Source organism: Scyliorhinus torazame, chromosome 29 (assembly GCF_047496885.1).
Source record: "Scyliorhinus torazame isolate Kashiwa2021f chromosome 29, sScyTor2.1, whole genome shotgun sequence".
NCBI lineage: Eukaryota > Metazoa > Chordata > Chondrichthyes > Carcharhiniformes > Scyliorhinidae > Scyliorhinus > Scyliorhinus torazame.
Genome location: NC_092735.1, coordinates 19,739,335 through 19,754,317, shown reverse-complemented (window position 1 = coordinate 19,754,317; position 14,983 = coordinate 19,739,335). Strand labels below are relative to the sequence as shown.

The 14,983-nt window shown below is 48.6% G+C and overlaps 1 protein-coding gene across 1 annotated transcript in view; it reads left to right on the top strand.

Annotated features, from left to right (window-relative positions):
• Positions 1-14,983, top strand: part of LOC140403737 (interleukin-2 receptor subunit beta-like) — a 109,721-nt gene that overhangs the window by 30,903 nt on the left and 63,835 nt on the right. The window contains exon 3 of the mRNA XM_072491898.1: positions 13,710-13,827. The gene's annotated coding sequence lies outside the window, so the exon portion shown is untranslated. The remainder of the gene's footprint in view (positions 1-13,709; positions 13,828-14,983) is intronic.

Sequence of the window (14,983 nt, the reverse complement as noted above, 5' to 3'; positions counted from 1 at the left end):
ATTCGCAATCAAGGCTGCAAGCTCTCTGCTCAATAAAGAGCATAGATTCTTTCTTCGCCAGTAACAGTGGAAACCCAAGTTGGCCCAGAACAGTTTGAACTAATCTCCATAGAGGAAACGCCATGGCTGCCGCCCCCGGAGAACCTTCTGGAAATTGTGTTTTTCTTTGAGGAGAGATTGGACGAAGAGGAGGGTAGGCCACCACTGATAGCAGTGACCAGCCAGAGGAGGGAATTCTAGACCTCGCACTACTTTTTAAAGAGCGAGAGGATTAGGACATTAACCTCCACTGTGTGTGGCCAGAGCATTACTGATAAATGTGACCAGGACACCAATTTACCTGACTATTCCAGTCAGGACGCTGCCAACACAGAGCAACCTGACGCAAGCACTGACTTTGACCAAGAGGAAGCAGGAACAGAAGCTCTGACAATGGGCAATTGGAGATAATTGCAGAACAGACGCCAACTCTCCAACCCCTTTAGGCCAAGGCCGAAGGTCAAACTGCTGATAAACTAGCGACTGATCGCGCACACGCATACCTCAGAGATACAAGGAAGTGTAACTTCTTTAAAGCGAGCCGAGGGAGCAGAACAGCAACCTGACCCAGTGAAACACGACGTAGTCACAGAACCCAAGGAGAGCTCTATTCCAACTGTTGCCTTGACCGCTGAAGATTTTGAGATGCCAAGAAGCTCTCAGTGATGTGAAAGCAGAGTGCCCACAGGTACCAGCAGAAAGACAAAATCGCACGGTATCGACTGAAGTATCAATTAACTCCACTGGAGAATAATCATCGTTTTTCTGTTTATTCCCCCTGGATTCATCCTTGAACATTAGGCTAGTGCAAACCCTTCATTCAGGGTAGAGTTCCCCGAAACTCGTGCCAAGCAACGGAATTGTTGTGTCGGAGAATTGGCGAACCACCTTAGCTGGCCAAACCTTGATCAGAAGTTGGCCAAGTCTGATTCCTTTAGGAACGAGCAGCCAGCAACGTGACTGCTACTGAGGTCACAAAGAAGAAGAAGAAACCAGAGTTTATCGTCGTGATGTTGTACACCAGAAACAGGTACCTGGGCAGACGGTCCCGACCGAGGAATGTGAAAAACATGCATCCCACATGCTCTCTGGGAGGGCCAAGAACATAGTTGGAGATTGACACCACTGGCACAAGAGACTGCAAAAGGAGCTGGGGGGTGGAGGGTGAAGTAAGGTGTGTAGTTAATAGTTTAATGAGTAGAATCATGGGCAGGGGAGGTGGGGAGATGTGGTTTAAAGGGTTAATAGCTATTATGGTTATAGATAACTACTTCCTGGGGGCTATCATTTGACCAGAAATGAACTGGGGCCAGCTGTATAAATACTGTGGCTACAAGAACAGGTCAGAAGCTCAGAATCCTGTAGAGAGCAACTCACCTTCTGGCTCCCCAAGTCTGTTCACAGTCTATTAGGCACAAGTCAGGGGTTTGATGGAATCCTCTCCACTTGCCTGGATGAGTGCAGCTCCAACAACACAAGGAGCTCAGCAACATCCAGGACAAAGCAACCCCGCTTAAGCAACATCTTCCAAACCCACGGCCACTACCATCCAGAAGGACAAGAGCAGCAGACACCTGGGAACCCCACCACCTGCAAGTTACCCTCCAAGTTACACACCATCCTGACCGCAAAATATATCGCCGTTGCTTCTCCGTCGCAGGGTCAAAATCCTGGCTCTTCTTCCCGAACAGCACTGTGGGTGGACCGACCCCACATGGACTGCAATGGATCAAGGTGTCAGCTCATCATCACCTTCTTGAGGAACTTAGGGATGGGCAATAAATGCTGACCCAGTCAGTGATTCCTACATCCCTTAAATGAATTTTTTACAAAGTAATATGTAGCATCAGTGATGGCAGAGAGCTCATCTCCTAATCCGGACAAATGTGAGGTAATGCATTTTGGAAGGTCTAATGCAGGTAGGGAATATACAGTGAATGGTAGAACCCTCAAGTGTATTGAAAGTCAGAGAGATCTAGGTGTACAGGTCCACAGGTCACTGAAAGGGGCAACACAGGTGGAGACGGTAGTCAAGAAGGCATACGGCATGCTTGCCTTCATTGGCCGGGGCATTGAGTATAAGAATTGGCAAGTCATATTGCAGCTGTGTAGAACCTTAGTTAGGCCACACTTGGAGTATTGTGTTCAATTCTGGTCGCCACACTACCAGAAGGATGTGGAAGCTTGAGAGAGGGTGCAGAAGAGATTTACCAGAATGTTGCCTGGTATGGAGGGCATTAGCTATGAGGAGCGGTTGAATAAACTCGGTTTGTTCTCACTGGAACGAACGAGGTTGAGGGGCGACCTGATAGAGGTCTACAAAATTATGAGGGGCATAGACAGAGTGGATAGTCAGAGGCTTTTCCCCAGGGTAGAGGGGTCAATTACTAGGGGGCGTAGGTTTAAGGTGCGAGGGGCAAGGTTTAGAGTAGATGTATGAGGCAAGTTTTTTACACAGAGGGTAGTGGGTGCCTGGAACTCGCTACCGGAGGAGGTGGTGGAAGCAGGGACGATAGTGACATTTAAGGGGCATCTTGACAAATACATGAATAGGATGGGAATAGAGGGATACGGACCCAGGAAGTGTAGAAGATTTTAATTTAGACGGGCAGCATGGTCAGCACGGGCTTGGAGGGCCCGCTCCTGTGCTGTATTTTTCTTTGTTCTTTGTTCTTTGTTCCTCTCGACCTCGGCAGGAAATGCCTCTGAATCATAGAATTTACAGTGCAGAAGGAGGCCACTCGGCCCATCGGGTCTGCACCAGCCCTTGGAAAGGGCACCCCACACAAGCCCATGCCTCTACCCTATCCCTGTAAACCAGTAACACCTAACCTTTTTTGACACAAAGGGGCAATTTAGCGTGGCCAATCCACCTAACCTGCACATCTTTGGACTGTGGGAGGAAACCGGAGCACCCGGAGGAAACCCACACAGGCACGGGGGAAAGTGCAGACTCCGCACAGACAGTGACCCAAGCCGGGAATCGAACCTGGGGCCATGGAGCTGTGAGGCAACAGTGCTAACCACTGTCCCACCTATGCTGAAGGAACCTTGTGCTTACCCAACCCTGTATATAGTTAGAAGTCTTACAACACCAGGTTAAAGTCTACATCATGTATATAGTTGGACATGGTTAATGCTTCAAAGTTTGGGATGCCTTGTTTCTAGTCTTCTGTTAAACATGCTCCGGATCCATTTCTGCAATGATACTTGAGAGGGAAGGTCATTGATGGAGCAGCTGAAGATTATTGGGCCTAGGAAACTACCCTGAGGGACCCCTGCAGCGATACCATGTTCGGCCTCCACAACCATCTTCCTTTGTGCTCGGTACAATATGAGCAGGTGGAGCATTTCCCCGCCTCCCGCCGATCTTCATTGTCTTCAATTTTACTCGGGCTCCTTGAGGCCACACTCGGTCAAACGCTGCCTCGATGTCAGGGGTCCTCTGAGCAGCTGAGCACCCCCACCCCAGTCGATCATGAAACCAAATACGCATTTGACTCCTAATCTGACCTCGCTTTTATTCTTGGTAGATCAATGATCTAATAAGTAGTTGGTCGGTATGGCTTTGCTGAATATTAGATCAGCTTTGGGTCACCTCCACTAGGCCGAACCACACAACAATTTTCACCGCGAGGGTGCTTTTACGAGAAGAAGTGTCTTCCTCCCCCCCCCCCCCCCCCCCCCCCCGCTCCCCCACACACCACTCATTCCCCCCCTCCCACACACACCCCAACAAGCCGCCATCTTGTTCCCTTGGAACTCCGAGTGAGATGTCCGTGCACTCTGTCTCTCATTTCAGACAACTTTACCCACATGCAACATCTAATTTTCCCCAATTTTAGCATTTACGGCATCTTGAACTTAATGAACAATAAATTTCAGTGTTGACTGGTTGCTCGCCTCATTGTTCTATTACATAGGATCCCTCAACATCACTCGAATGGCCGAATCATTGATAGACCACAGAATCATAGATTCCCTACAGTGCAGAAGGTGGCCATTCGACCCATCGAGTCTACGCCAACCCTTCAAATGAGAACCCTACCAGGCCACGCCGCCCCTCTCCGGCCTCCTTCTCTGCTGTTTTATTCCCCAGCCGGGAACTCAGGACTGCTCATCAAAGAATCTTGCAGCGTGTAAGGACTCCATTCAGCCCATCGTGTCAGTGTTGACTCCTTCGGGATTTACTCCCATTAACTCACTAACTCGTTCTCTCCCCAAGGATTTACCTTTTTCTAGCATTCATTAAATTTCCTTTTGAAAGTTTTGATGGAACCCATAGTGGTGGGGTGGCACGGTGGTTAGCACTGCTGCCTCACAGCGGCAGAGTTCGATTCCTGGCTTAGGTCATAGAATTTACATAGAATTTACGGTGCAGAAGGAGGCCATTCGTCCCATCGAGTCTGCACCGGCTCTTGGAAAGAGCACCCTACCCAACCGTACACTTCCACCCTATCCCCATAACCCAGTAACCCCACCCAACACTGAGGGCAATTTTGGACACTAAGGGCAATTTATCATGGCCAATCCACCTAACCTGCACATCTTTGGACTGTGGGAGGAAACCGGAGCACCCGGAGAAACCCACGCACACACGGGAAGAACGTGCAGACACCGCCCAGACAGTGACCCAAGCCGGGAAATCGAACCTGGGACCCTGGAGCTGTGAAGCAATTGTGCTAACCACAATGCTACTGTGCTGCCCTCAAACACACAAAGGGTCACTGTCTGTGCGGAGTCTGCACGTTCTCCCCGTGTCTGCGTGGGTTTCCACCGGGTGCTCCGGTTTCCTCCCACAGTCCAAAGATGCGCAGATCAGGGGGATTGGCCATGCTAAAATTGCCCCTTAGTGTCCAGGAATGTTTGGGTTAAGTGGGATTAAGAGGTTGCAGGATCGGGCGGGAGCCTGACTGGGGAGCTCTTTCAGAGGGTCGGTGCAGACTCGATGGGCCAAATGGCCTCCTTCTGCACTGTAGGGATTCTATGATTTAGTTTCCTTGTGACAAGCTGCAAACGTGAATAAAAATATCTATCAGAAAAATGGTACTCCCACGTTCTCCCATTATACCCCAAAGCCAACAAGTTATAACATCACGTGAAGACATGACTGAATCCCTGATCTGTTAGAATATTTTTATAAGGCCACGAAGGAGTGCACACCGAATAGTTCAAAGAATCTTAGTTTATTTTGTTATGGGCGAGGCGTTTTCAGAACCCCAAAATATATCATGGAGTTCAACCAACCTCCCCCTTTAATGTATTATTGCTTTTCTGAGCACACGGCTTGTTCCCCAGATGTGGGATTACAATTATGGACACGTGGGTTTTTAAACACAAAACAATGTTTATTCCATGCCTCAACTTAACCTCTTAAATAAACATAGGATCTCTTAACACCCCTTACTTCAAAGATAACCCCGAAAATATTACAACACTAAATAATCCTTCAGTTATTCCTTTCAACATCCAAGAGACTCAACATCTTTAAACAGAAGCACATCAGGTTAAAGGCATTACTTTTGTGAGTTTAAATCACCCAAATGATCCAGAGATAGCCTTTCATGGCAGAGATCACAGCAGATCCAGCTCACTGCAAACACAGACACACACCCAAGCTCTTTCAAATTGAAACTAAACTACAAAATGGCTGATCTAAAACCCAGCTTCACCCACACTCTGACATCACTGCATTTCTTAAAGGTCCATTGCTTAAACATCCATTTCTTAAAGGCACTCTCACATGACAATTTACAAGAACTATTATATACATCACATTGGAGATCCCAACTAGGTATGCCTCGTTCGTCCTTACCTGGCCAGCTTTATACACCATCCAACTGGATGTTGTTTAGAGGTAGGCTCCTTAATGGAGGATCTCGTATTCCGCAAGTTTCACGGGAATGTAAATTGTTCCCACCCCGTAAAATACTTGCAGGTTACAGCAAATATCCTGATCTCGGTGCGGGAATTTGCCAGTGGTAATGCCCCTCGGATGGGGAAGGGTTGGGAAACAATCAGACTCGAATTCCGCCTAGGAAACCATTGTTTGTGTGGTGCGGACAAAGCTCGCCGGCCCTGCTCTCGACACACCCCATTGCATCGCAGTGTCACACACAAGAAAAAAGGAGGTGCACTTATATAGCACCTTTCCCGATAGCCGGATGTCCCAAAGTGCTTTGCAACCAGTGAAGTCCTTCTGGAACGCACCCGCCCGCTGGAATTTTCCAGCCCTTCTCTCCGGTGGGATCGTCCGGTCCCGCCGAGGTGAATGGACAGTTCAATGACTCGGCGCATTTTTTGGCCCCGCCTCGACGGGACTGGAAAGTTCCGCCCACCGGTGCCCTGGAGGAAAGACAGCAGCTAATTTGCGCACAGCAAGCTCCCACAAACAGAAATTATCGGACGCTATTTTTACTGATGTCGGTGGAGGAATAAATATTGTCCAGGACACGGGGGGAGCTCTTCTTAACAATAACATACCTCAGAGTGCACTGTACTTTTAAAAAATTATTTTGTGCGATGTGGGCATTGCTGGCAGTTAGAACATAGAACATAGAACATACAGTGCAGAAGGAGGCCATTAGGCCCATCGAGTCTGCACCAATCCACTTAAGACCTCACTTCCACCCTATCCCCGTAACCCAATAACCCCTCCTAACCTTTTTTTGGGGACACTAAGGGCAATTTAGCATGGCCAATTCACCTAACCTGCACGTCTGAGTGTCTCCCTTTCAGGGGGCAGCAAAGAGTCAACCACATTCCTATGGGCATGGAGCCACATGTCGGCCAGGCCCGGGAAACAACGGCAGATTTCCTTCGCTAAAGGGGCATTGGTGAACCAGTTGGGTTTTTTACAACAACGGACAACAGTTTCATGGTCACAGACCCTTTGACGCCAGGTTTTTATTGAACTCAAATTCCACCGCCTACTGGAGTGGGATTCGAACCCAGGTCCTTGCATCATTACCCTGGGTCTGCTACTGGTCCAGTGACAATACCACTACGCCCGGGGCCTACGGTGTGGGAATGCGGACAATATCCCGCACGGGGCCTACGGTATGGGAATGCGGACAATATCCCGCACGGGTCCTACGGTGTGGGAATGCAGTTACCAGTGCAACCCATTGTGAAGAACGGACACCTGAGATATCAGGTAGAGGGTTGACGCTCGCTAAACCATGCTCGAGATTAGGCTTTTATTGCCTGCTGGGCAAGACAAAGAACCTGCTAGCTTTTGACTAAGAAATTCCGCACCGTGCTGTGGAATATTTACTGCACTGAGCTTAACGTGTACATTGGTGAAGGTGTGTGCTCGCATTGACATTTCCATCCTGCTGTGGGTAAGTGACCTTTTATGTTTTTTTTTTAAATGTACTTGCACAATGCCCAAGGCCACAGGTTCTATTTTTACAGCGTAACCACAAGACTGCGACATAGTGCGAGCTCAAGTGGTCATCCTTCACATGCAGGACTACACATCTGTGTGTTGACAGGCCATTCAACAGGGAGAGCAGCGCAGTCAAAAGGCCAGTCCAGACCGAGAGGTTACTGGATAGCGGCTAGGAGAGGGGGCCTTTGGCTAATTCTTCCCTTCCCTTGCCCAGGTTGCTGAGACCCTGGGGGGGATTCTCTCAGCCCATGGAGGTTCGGAGAATTGCCAGGCCGGGCGCCATCGCGCCACGCCGCCCCAACGCCGGTCCACCGATTCTCCAGTGACCAGAAGACCCCCCCCCCCCCCGCCCGCCGATTCTCCGTCCGGGATGGGCTGAATGGCTGCCAAAAAAATCCGAGTCCCGCCGGCGCCGTTCACATCTGGTCCTACCCGGCGTGTCCTCGGCGTCCATCCTGTCAGGGGCGGCCTAATGGGGGGGGGGAGGGGGAGGTCCGACCCCGGGGGGGGGGGGGGGGGGCCTTCACCGTCACCTGACCCGCGATCGGGGCCTACCGATTGGCAGGCCGGCTTCTCCTGGTGGGGCCTCTTTTGCTCCATGCCAGCCCCTGTTGCCCTATGCCATGTTGCGTCGGGGCCGGTGCGGCGAAGGAAGCTACTGCGCATGCACGCATTCGCGCCGGTCGAAATGCCCATTCGCACCGGTCGCAATGCCCATGCGCGCATTCGCGCCGGCCGCAGAGCGCTTGCACAGACCCGCGGCGCCTATTTGAGGCCGGTATCGGCAGCTGGAGTGCCGTGGATCGCTGCAGTGCCGTGCTGGCCTCCTGTAGGGCAGAGGATGACGCCGTCGTTAAACTCTCCAGTTTTTACGACGGCGTCAACACCCTGCCTTCAGAAGGGAGAACCCCACTCCCTTTGCCTCCTTATTTATGAGATCTTGCTATGCGCAAAGCTGACTGCCAAGTTCGCCTTCAAGGCGATGGTGACTGCACCTCGTTGGCCATGAAAGACCTTGAGAAGGCTCGAGGATGTGGAAGGCAGTAAAATATAGGCAATTTCTATCTTCTGCTTCATCTATTATTACTCCTAGCATTAATGTTGACTTCGATGTTGTGGCCATATCGGAGGCATGGATAGAGCAGGGACAGGAATAATGGTTGTTGCAGGTGCCGGGGTTTAGATATTTCAGTAAGCTCAGGGAAGGTGGTAAAAGAGGGGGAGGGGTGGCATTGTTAGTCAAGGACAGTATTACGGTGGCAGAAAGGACGTTTGATGAGGCTCGTGGTATGGGCTGAGGTTAGAAACAGGAGAGGAGAGGTCACCCTGTTAGGGGTTTTCTATAGGCCTCCGAAAAGTTCCAGAGATGTAGAGGAAAGGATTATAAAGATGATTCTGGATAGGAGCGAAAGCAACAGGGTAGTTGTTATGGGGGACTTTAACTTTCCAAATATTGACTGGAAACGCTACAGTTCGAGTACATTAGATGGGTCCGTTTTTGTCCAATGTGTGCAGGAGGGTTTCCTGACACAGTATGTAGATAGGCCAACGAGAGGCGAGGCCATATTGGATTTGGTACTGGGTAATGAACCAGGACAGGTGTTAGATTTGGAGGTAGCTGAGCACTTTGGTGATAGTGACCACAATTCGATTATGTTTACTTTAGTGATGGAAAGGGATAGATATATACCACAGGGCAAGAGTTATATCTGGGGGAAAGGCAATTATGATGCGATGAGGCATGACTTAGGATGCATCGGATGGAGAGGAAAACTGCAAGGGTGGGCACAGTGGAAATATGGAGCTTGTTCAAGGAACAGCTACTGCGTGTCCTTGATAAGTATGTACCTGTTAGCCAGGGAGGAAGTGGTCGAGCAAGGGAACCGTGGTTTACTGAAGCAGTCGAAACACTTGTCAAGAGGAAGAAGGAGGCTTATGTAAAGATGAGACATGAAGGTTCAGTTAGGGTGCTCGAGAGTTACAAGTTAGCTAGGAAGGACCTAAAGAGAGAGTTAAGAAGAGCAGGAGGGGACATGTGAAGTCTTTGGCAGGTCGGATCAAGGATAACCCGAAAGCTTTCTATAGATATGTCAGGAACAAACAAATGATTAGGGTAAGAGTAGGGCCAGTCAAGGACAGTCGCGGGAAGTTGTGCTTGGAGTGCGAGGAGATAGGGGAGGTGCTAAGTGAATATTTTTCATCAGTATTCACACAGGAAAAAGACAATGTTGTCGAGGAGAATAGTGCCAATAGTGTCGAGGAATAGTGCCAGAAGACTGGAGGATAGCAAATGTTATCCCCTTGTTCAAGAAGGGGAGTAGAGACAACCCCGGTAACTATAGACCAGTGAGACTTACTTCTGTTGTGGGCAAAATCTTGGAAAGGTTTATAAGAGATAGGATGTACAATCATCAGGAAAGGAATAATTTGATTAGAGATAGTCAACATGGTTTTGTGAAGAGTAGGTCATGCCTCACAAACCTTATTGAGTTCTTTGAGAAGGTGACCAAACAGGTGGATGAGGGTAAAGCAGTTGATGTGGTGTATATGGATTTCAGTAAAGCGTTTGATAAGGTTCCCCAAGGTAGGCTACTGAACAAAATACAGAGGCATGGGATTCAGGGTGATTTAGCAGTTTGGATCAGACGTTGGTTGGCTGGAAGAAGACAAAGGGTGGTGGTTGATGGGAAATGTTCAGACTGGAGTCCAGTTACTAGTGGTGTACCACAAAGATCTGTTTTGGGGCCACTGCTGTTTGTCATTTTTATAAATGACCTGGAGGAGGGCGTAGAAGGATGGGTAAGCAAATTTGCAGATGACACTAAAGTCGGTGGAATTGTGGACAGTGCGGAAGGATATTACAAATTACAGAGGGACATAGATAAGCTGCAGAGCTGGGCTGAGAGGTGGCAAATGGAGTTTAATGCAGAAAAGTGTGAGGTGATTCATTTTGGAAGGAATAACAGGAAGACAGAGTACTGGGCTAATGGTAAGATTCTTGGCAGTGTGGATGAGCAGAGAGTTCTCGGTGTCCATGTACATAGATCCCTGAAAGTTGCCACCCAGGTTGAAAGGGTTGTTAAGAAGGCGTACAGTGTGTGAACTTTTATTGGTAATGGGATTGCGTTTCGGAGCCATGAGGTCATGTTGCAGCTGTACAAAATTCTGGTGCGGCCGCATTTGGAGTATTTAAAAAAAAAAATTTTTTATGAAATGAAAATGAAAAATGAAATGAAAATCGCTTATTATCACAAGTAGGCTTCAAATGAAGTTACTGTGAAAAGCCCCTAGTCGCCACATTCCGGCACCTGTTCAGGGAGGCTGTTACGGGAATTGAAACGTGCTGCTGGCCTGCCTTGGTCCGCTTTCAAAGCCAGCGATTTAGCCCTGTGCTAAACAGCCCCTGTCTTTATTAAGGTTTTCTTAAAATATCAGTAACAAAATGAAAAAGGAACCAAACAGGGTTAAGTACAAAACACAGTCCAAAAAAGCAACCCTCCATACCCTGTACATAAATAATAAATTAACATTAACACCCCGACTTAACACAACCAATATATACACCCCCTCAAAACTCCCAGTGTAAATAACGAAATCAAAAATAAAGTGATCTCACGTCTGGGATCTTTCTGCTTGTGTTAGGTCAATGTGACACCAGGAAGGTCACAGAAGCTTCTCACACTGAGCCCTGTTTTCCTTTCAGCATCGGTCAAAGCATCACAGCAAAACATTCTGATTACAACTCTCACTGAAGTCAGCTCCCCATCTGGGAAAAGTAGCCTTTTAGAGAGGGGAAAACAATCGATTCAGAGTCCAGACTGGTATGTTGGTTCAAATGGGCGGCCCGGTAGCACAGTGGTTAGCACTGTTGCTTCGCAGCACCAGGGCCCCAGGTTCGATTCCCAGCTTGGGCACTGTCTGTGCAGAGTCTGCACGTTCTCCCCGTGTCTGCGTGGGTTTCCTCCGGGTGCTCCGGTTTCCTCTCATAAGTCCCGAACGTGCTTGTTAGGTGATTAGGACATTCTGAATTCTCCCTCTGTGTACCCGAACAGGCGCCGGAGTGAGGCGATGAGGGGTTTTTCACAGTAACTTGTTAATGTAAGTGTTAATGTAAGCCTACTTGTGACACTAATAAAGGTTATTATCCCACCACGGCAGATGGCAGAAATTAAATTAAATTCATAGTGGGGGGGGGGAATCAATTAATTTTTTTTTAAAATGGAATTGAAAGCTTGTCTCAGTCTTGGCGACTGTGAAACTATTGTCGATTGTTGTAAAAATCCAGTAGGTTCACTAATACCCCTTCAGGGAAGGAAATCTTCCGTTCTCACCCGGTCTGGCCTTCATGTGACTCCAGATGCACAGCAATGTGGCTGACTCTGAGCTGCCCTCTGAAATGGCCGAACAGGCCATTCAATCCAAGGGCTCTTAATAACGGGCAACAATTGCTGACCTTGCCAGCGATGTCCACATCTCCTGAAAGAAGAAATTTTAAACAGACCAGCTGGCAAAAGTAATTTCTTCAACTGAGTTATATTGGGATATAAGTTTTAAAAATAGAAGCTTTTAATGGTAGCCCAGTACTTAAAATAAAACTGCATAAATATTTATTTTTTCATTGTCATGTCGATGTGGCAAAAGCCTTTCATGGCCATTTACGGCCCTGGATTCTCTTACAGTCAATTATTACACCTGGAAGTTCTGGGAATTGAGCTTAATTCTTTGCTGGGCGCCCGATCTGGGGGCAACGGACCCCCTCCCCCCCCGCCGCTGACATTCTTGGGACCCGGCCTTCTTCCACTTTGGCAGGCAGGCTGAGGATGCCAAACAGGGGTCCTGAAGCGGTCAACCTTTGACCCCGGGAGGAACGTGGGCAGAAGACCACAGGATGGGAGCTCGGAGGGGGGTGGGCGAGGGCTGGTCGGGGGGTGATTGGCGGGGGTGAGGGTCGCAAAACGGAGCCTGGTCAAGGTTAAGCCTGTTACCGGTGCTGTAGTTTTGTGGAGGCACGCAGCTGCTCTTTAACAGGTTAATTGTTTCCCGATTATAATGGCAGTGAGCCGGACCGTTTGCATTGCAGTTCCATCCACGTAGATGGATCGGGAACCAGAGGGCACTGATTTAAAGTGATTAGCAAAATCATTTGTTGTTTTATATCTTAGAGCGAAGCAGAGATGACACAAGTCTCATCTCATCATAGTTCCAAAGGGACACAAAAATCTCTCCCCATTACAGAGAAAGGTTGGCTACTCAGAGCTTGAGGGGAGCCACTCCTCAAGTCTGGGTCAAGGCCTCCATGAATTACCATATCCAGTATAGGGATTGAATCCACGCTATTGGCATCATTCTGCCTTTGTACTCGAGCCAGCTGAGCTAGCATCCCCTGCCCCCACCCCCCAGTTTCTAAAAATGTAACATATTCATTGCCAAGAGTTTGAAAGATCTTTGCAATCAGAAAATGTCTTCACTCATGCGCCCAGTAGCTTCTGTGGTGTATGTTTACTTTTCTCTGAGTCCACGCCCAGGTTTAACTAATCAAATGCAGGGAGCATAGATCAGTAGCCAGACTCACAGAGCCAAACGCAGAATCGCTGAACACAGCAGAAGCAATGGCAAGACGAGGAAAACTTTTTTTTATGCAGCCAGGTTGTTCGCATCCGGGAATGCGCTGTGTCCGAGAGTGTGGTGGGGGCAGATTCAGCTGAAGATTTCAAAAGAGCATCGGATAATTATCGGAAGAGAAGGAAAGTTGCCAGGCTACCGGGAAAAGGGCTGGGAAGTGGGAGTAGGCGTGTTGGTCGTGCAGAGAACTGGCATGGACCTGACAAGCTGAATGGCCTCTTTCTGTACTGTAGCCATTCTGTGAATCCAAGCGTCCCTTAAAATTACAATCGGGGTCCCAACCTTGCGATTAAGATTGGGCCAATTCTGTTGGTTTTGCTAAACGGGGAGAAGAAGTCGTCTCATTGCCTTAGTAACGACACCTGCTCTCCGTACACTGCCACTTGGGGCCTTGGCAGCTTGATGCAATCATTAAATAAAACCAACGGGAGTCACTCTTCGGGTCTGTAAACATTAAACTGCACTCATATCAAAATTGGTAAAGAACTATCACTTCCATTCTGTTTAGCCTGACCATATTTGGGTCTATCACTCTTTGCTATCAGCCTTGACAAGAATCAACACCTCAATATGGAGGCATCAGATAAGGCCTGGTATTTAACCAGCTCACCCGATTCAACAGATGTGGTCTTTCATCGCTTGTCCTCTATTCTAGGTCTATACATAGAACAGACGAGTGCCAGAAGCAACCAGCGTAAAAACATTTATATCCATCTCTTCAAAGCGGCATTGCGACATGTTTCTAAGCTAACTCCACGCACTGCAAGCCAGAGGTAGGTACAACTTGGGCATGGGTTCAATGGTACAGGATGTAATTGTATTAATTAACCATTGGAATGCAAAGGAGTGACTTCTGTTCAAACAGCCTCAGAACAGTCAACAGATTGCAGCCAAGTGGTGGCAACTTGAAACGCAGCCTTTACTCTCAATTCAGGTGCCAGACGCCTACATATTGCTCAACGATGGGGAGAACTGATTGTGTTCGAGTTACATGAGATGTGCAGCACACAAACGAGGCCATTCGGCCCACCCGCGCTTCCTCCCTTCATCTAAATCCATCATCGTAACGCTCTGCTCCCTTCTCCCTCATGCGCTTGTCCAGTTTCCCCTTAAATATAATCGATGCTATTCACTTCAACCTATTCCCTGTGGGGAGCGAGTTGTCCCACATTCACACCATTCTTCCGAATTCCCGATTGGATGTCTTGGTTTCCGATGATTCCAATTCTCTTCCATCTCCCAGCGCTGCAACCAAGGCAGACTTCTGTCTGTTTCCATAGCGAGTAATTCCCGGATCACGTCGCTAGTTTGTCGCCAGGGGGCTTATAGCTTGAGGGGTGTCACTCCACATCAAGCGTGGTCGACCAGGAGTCTCTCATGTTCTTACCACCAGCCATTGGCGTGTTTGGAAGGATTTGCAGGTTGACGCTGAACCTGTTTGACCGCGTTATGGACGCACCTTCCTTGCGCATCAAGTCCTGGGGTGGGACTCGAACCGGGAGCTTCTGGTTCAGAGGCAGGGACGCTAACCCACTGCGCCACAAGACCTCACGTGGATTTCTTGGTGACTATATTGATGGCCTGTGGCTATGCTCATCCCCACAAGAGGAAACAATTTCTCTGTATCCACTCTACCAAAACCTTTCATCATTTTCCACAACATTTATTAGGTCCTCGGCCTTTTCTTTCAGGAGAAGAAGACTCAACATGTCAGCTTTCTTGGTACATTATCTCTGCACCCTCTCCACCTATCGTTTTTATAACATGGTGGCCTGAACCGCCCACATGACTCGAAGTGTGGTCTAACCAGGGTCCAACACAGCTATAGCGAGACTTCCTGCTTTTCAATTCCCAATTGTTAGCTCAGTTGGCTGGATGGCCGGTTCGCGGTGCGGAGCAACGCCAACAGCACGGGTTCAATTCCCATAT